This window comes from Hyposmocoma kahamanoa, unplaced genomic scaffold (genome assembly GCF_003589595.1).
Source record: "Hyposmocoma kahamanoa isolate Upper Pololo Valley unplaced genomic scaffold, ASM358959v1 117, whole genome shotgun sequence".
Lineage (NCBI taxonomy): Eukaryota > Metazoa > Arthropoda > Insecta > Lepidoptera > Cosmopterigidae > Hyposmocoma > Hyposmocoma kahamanoa.
In genome coordinates, this window is record NW_020653397.1 from 1,201,622 (window position 1) to 1,207,621 (window position 6,000).

A 6,000-nucleotide genomic window follows, 5' to 3' on the forward strand; every position below is an offset into this window, starting at 1 on the left:
TTTAGGGCTATTTATGAAATAAAAAGCATTTTTATAAAACATTCGCATTTTATTGTTCTCCTTAACAAAAACTAATTTATTTGTTACATTATGCTGGTTAACAGTCCAGTTAACGATCTAGTTAACTCTACAGTTAAAATATTATTCGTACATAACAATCAGGTATTGATTTTAGTGATATGGGATATGACCACTTAACAGAGAATGTCCATTAAGGTGCTATTATACTTTCCGTATCTAAATAAAATGGATACGCGATAACCAATGAAATTACACGTAATAACTTATGTACTACATTAATTATCCTGAATAATATATAATTAAAAATATATAAATGTATTTCATAAAACATAAAAGGGTGTACGTAATATGGTTCATAATGGTTCTTAAAAATAATAATGAACATTCTCTACAAACTTGTCAATCAAAATCTACATCTATAATCCACCTGTTACGGGGTAAGGCAACTGGGAAAGGCAAACGACGATAATGTAGACTTAGTAATAGTATGTGCCCAAATACGTCTTGATACTGATCACAAGGAGACCCACCTACCCTATCCGTAAGGGAGATTCGTGGCCAACCCTATGCTGTAGACTTACATAGATTTAAAAAATGTAGACAGGCAAAGCAAAAGAACTTTAATGGAAGTACGATTGCTTGCAGTGTTTAAGTTCATTATTTTCACAAGATAATAACAGAAACTACGGACAACGTGATACTGGGGGGATGGTAACTTTTCCAACTTTGCGCGTATTTCGACAGTTTTTGGCATTTTTATTTTAAACTTTGCAGATTATATTAATATGGTATGTCAAAGTCGTGTTTTCACACGTAAGCTTTTACGATTTCACTTATTAACTGCATGCATTCGATCTCGGCTGCACGCAGTTAATGCGTGAAGCCATTATCAACTTCATGCAGTCGAGGTCTCGGCTGCATGAGGTTGATTACGACTTCACGTATTAACTGAAAACATGCAGTCAATCAGTTAACAGCCTTAAATGATGGTTGATAAGAGTTGGTATGAAAACAGGACCGTGACAGCGCATTTACGATTTCTTTACTAAGCGTGTCTACATACAATTAAATTAGGAGCATTTGTGGCGTATTTATTTCTAATCTATAGCTAGCTTTTTCCATATAAAATGTTATATACATAATATAAACAGAACACATTCCAAAGAGATAAACATTTAGTTATTTGCTTATAAAAATGAGATGTAGTGAAGAAATCTAGATTTGGGTGTTATCTGTTATACGAGTGGTGTATATGAATGCTGTTAGTCACCATGGTAACAGATATTATTATTGATACAAAGATGGAAGAAACATAGAGATGGAACAACGTGGCTATGGATCGTGCTAGCAGATCTGACGAATTTCCCTATGTTCTCGTTGCTTATCTTTGTATTGGGCGTAAGGCTACGTTTCCACCAGAAAGGTGCGAGGTAGTTAGGTGGTGTGCAAGGGAACAATCCACCAATAGGATTACTTCATTTTCCTGGTGTCGCTTGACGCAGCTTTGGTGGGAGAGGGCTAGCGGAGTTAAGTATTTGTACATACAAAAAAGCGAAAGATGTGTGCGAGGGATGTGAGCGAGTACACCGTCACCTCCGCTCACCCCATCCGCGCACTGCTGAAAAGAATCGGCTATTGTCATTCTAGTTTCTGTACCTCGCACACCTGTGATGGAACCGTTGCCTCAATAGCTTTTTTGGTAACACATAATTAAAGCTTTCCAATTGCAGATGCAGTCGCGCCTATAGCGTCCAAATTGTATTTAATTTCAATCAGAATGCAATTACAATTGGTGGTCTGTATTAATTTTTGTCATGAAAGTTCGTATCGTACTGATAAGTATTCTGCAAGCATCTACCTGTTTACAAGTTGGTGTTGCCATACGAAAGTTAACGGCTGTAATTACAATTGCAACAATAATGTATTATATTATTATAATTGATATTATCAAATGGTCAAAAATATCATCTATCAACGCTAAAATAAATAATTATCAATTATTATTTCTAAAATATTTATTTCAATTATCTTAATTAAATTGATGATTTGGTGTAATACATTTTTATTGACGAAAATACATTTCAATTTATTAGGATATATACAGACAAATCTAATATATTGCTAATATTTTTTTTATACTACGGAATATTGTCTAAGAATGTCGAGATAAAAATTATAAATCTAAAGGTTCAATAATTTGTACTAAAATAATTTATAATATGTCTTCTAGAATTCCATTAAGAATATAAATAATATCGTGCTGTCTTATTCTGGGACAGTATTTGTATACTCCTCTTAATGCAAAGGCATACAGGGTGAAAAATCAATATCACACACATATTTTAAAATTATTTCTTTAAATATTTTATAGTAACATAGTGCATTCAAATGTGAATTTTAATAAACAGATTTAAGAGCGCGTTTCCATAATGATAGTGCATGTTTTAAGGTTCTGTCCACTTGATAATGGAAACCAGTTTACAATCAAGTTTGTATTGAAAATTGCAAATGGAGGAAGCCAATAAGGTACACCAGGAACTTAGTACATATACATAGTACATATACATAGACATGGGCGTATCTGTGTGTGCATTGATAATCAGTTTAAGTGACATCACGTTAGCACGCTGGGGTCTTGTTCTCGTACGTTGCGACATTTTCTAGTTCACGAAATGTCGAATTCTCAATGTGTTCAGAAAATGTCAGTGTATTGTCTAAAAAAAATAGTTTGATAGAGATTAGGTCGAAAGATTTTTTCTTTAATTACACGTTTAGCTTTTATAGATTTCTTACACTCAAGTCCGTTTTTATTAAATAACTGAAAATAGCGAAACGCATCCTTCTGTGGCACAGCAATGTCTTTGTCAAAAGACAAATTTTTTATCATATATTAGACAGCATGTTTCTTTGGTAAAGAGTAACCAAAAATTGTAACCATTAAATCGTCGTAAGTATTTCCGTTTAATATGATTTTGACATCTCAATATCTACTCCATTTGACCGCTTGTTGCAACTCGATCCTTCATTGACATACGTTTATCGTGACAAATTTATCCAGGTTTGAAATAATTAAATTTATTTTATCGACAATTTAACAGCTAAAATCAAAACACTGTCATGTGTTAGTCATAATTATATATATAAATCAGAAATTGCTTTAGGTTTTTAAAAATTCATTTAGGATCAACAATCTATCGCACAAGAATCTGGCCCCAGGTTGTAGCATCAACCAAGAAACATTTTGAAATACACAACTTTTCACCCAGCATGCTCATTTATTATCTAACTACGTAATAAACAGTGATGGAAACTTACAGAGTACATTTATTTAAAGTTCAAGGTGATATCACACGTAACTAATATATTCTTGTCAAATCCTGGGCATTTTGTATTTTGTTCTACATTTCTGAGGGACAAGCTGAAAATCAGTGTTGTGTAATAATAACATTTATTCAGTGAAAAATGTACGTAATTACAATGCCAAACTAAAGTACTTAAATACAATAGGATGTAGAATATACTCTTCAAATAGATGAAGCTCTTACAGTAGAATTAGAGAGTCCATTTAGTGCCCTTTCCCCTTGGTGAAAGCAATGTAAGAAGCAGGGTTGTTGCGAATATCAGCATCTGCTAGTATTAATTGTGGATGTTCGAGCCGTGACATGATCTGAAAGGCATACTGGAATAATTTACAAACCTTCCAGAAATAGACTGCAAGCCGAAAAAGCAGCTTAGCTATTGTTTGTAAAATATAACTTTGATAAAATTCCAGAACGATTAAGCAAGGCAGATTGATTGTTTTCATGCAGATTGATTCTTTTGTTATTGTCATAAAATCATTGAAATAATATTTTATTACAATACCAAAGCAATAGAAAGCTTTTTAATGTAGGTAGATTCAGTAAGGTCATTTTCGTGTTTTTTTTTAATACATAAAAACCAGCATCCGTTGATATGTGTGTAAATCCTACATCAGCAACAACCCCGGTAAGAAGTTCTTACATTCTGTGTGTGCGAATATGCTCAACAGTGTATGCTAAGTTTGCTTCCCACACTATAATAATTGTAATTTGAATGTTGTTAAATTACTTAAGTTTAATTATTATTTTTATATATGAATAAATGGTTCAAATTATTGATTTGTGACTGACTACCAGGTATATTTTACGCTAGTATATTTTGAAAAACAGTTTTGTAATTTTATGACAATTTTCAATCATTCCAAGATTTTACAGGAAGGTATTATTTTTTTTATAATAATAACGCACACACTCAACATAGCCCCGCACTAGGGAAACCCTGTGTCGCGGGTGCCATAGATACACACATAGACAACCACACATTACACCCAAACTCACGAGAGAAATAAATGTAGGCCATACACATATTTCTCCCAGCCTGGGAATTGAACCCAGGACCCCTGCATGGCAGTCCGGCATGGTAACCGTTCGGCCACTGAGGCAGTTTATTCACTCTATGTGTATCACTTGAAGTCTAAATAAATATACACTACCAATTTCGATCTCTGGTAATAATTTATCATTGATCTATCTACAAGGCCTTTCGTTTTCACATAGGGGTGAATGGAAAGACTGCTCTCCATTCTTTAGTTTTAAGACACAATTTATGCAAAAAAAAAACAGTGTGAAAACGACTCTACTCTACGACGAATAAGGTGCATGTAGAAAATACGTCATCGAACTCACACCACGATGAACATATTAAAATTGCTGCGAGGTTAGTTACGCCTAAATGCGCGGTAGACAAAATTTACTTTCTTTCTTTTTGTTTTCCAAGTTGGCTATAATATGAGACATTACTGGGTATATATTATGAGAGTTAGCTTTAGCTAGACAGAGCCTGTGTTGCTACACTTATTGATGAATACAAAAACGATGTGGGATGTAAAATATAGAAATTATCCGTAGTTTAAAAGTTTTTAATGCAAAATCACGTCAAATAATAAACAATAAGGCCATAAATACGAAATATTGATGAGGTTGCAACACTTATGCTCTGTCTTTTTAGCACTTCCGCTACCAATAAATCATAACATAAATTCACACCTCGTAACTTATGCCATGGAAGAATGGCATAAGTTACGTCAAAAATGTTTATTGCTCCATTAGATACAGAAAAATGTAACCCCACATCATCTCCAATTGTTGTAACTCTGTTTACAATATTAGTCGATAAGCAATAAACATTTTCGACGTAACCCCAATTATGTCTTCCTTTCATGAGAGGTGCGAATTGGTATCCCGATAGAACTACGTCTCTTTTGTACAAATTGTGTCTAAATTAAGATTTCAACAGAAATCTTTATAAAAAAAAACTGCCTCAAAAATTACTATGTTTTGCAGCTCACGATAATCTAGTACGCATGCGTAATGGCTTTACAATACAAAGCTCACAGAAGCGGTACAGTCGTGAGATTAGATAATATGAGAAAAAATACATAACCCTGTTTATTTGCGAATAACTAATAGCTCTACTAAAACAAGGATAAACACCCAAAACCACTTCCGCGAAACAAACAGTTAACTAGAAAATTATATAGATATCACAACCGTTGCATATATAATATTTAAAAAGATATAACGCACCGCTATCACAATAGTATTGTATCTCAAAATATGTTAAATTCAAGATTTGACTATTGCTGAATGTAAAATTTGATTTCGTGCACGTCAATAAAACCGTTGTTAAAATAATCTAAGAAACAATTGAAAGATATCTACTTAACTCAAAATGAGACAAAGTTATTGTGAGCTAGTTCTGGCTAAAGTAATCCTTGCTAAAAAATATGAAATTAGCTTTTCCATTCCCAATATATTTGGCAAGTAGGAAACTGTTTACAAGTCTGTAATAAACATACATAAAAAAATACATACATTTTAATAATCTTTGAAACAGGAAGTGACTAAGTATCTAATTGGTTATTCATCGATTCTGAAAAAAATACACTTTTTGAGTTAC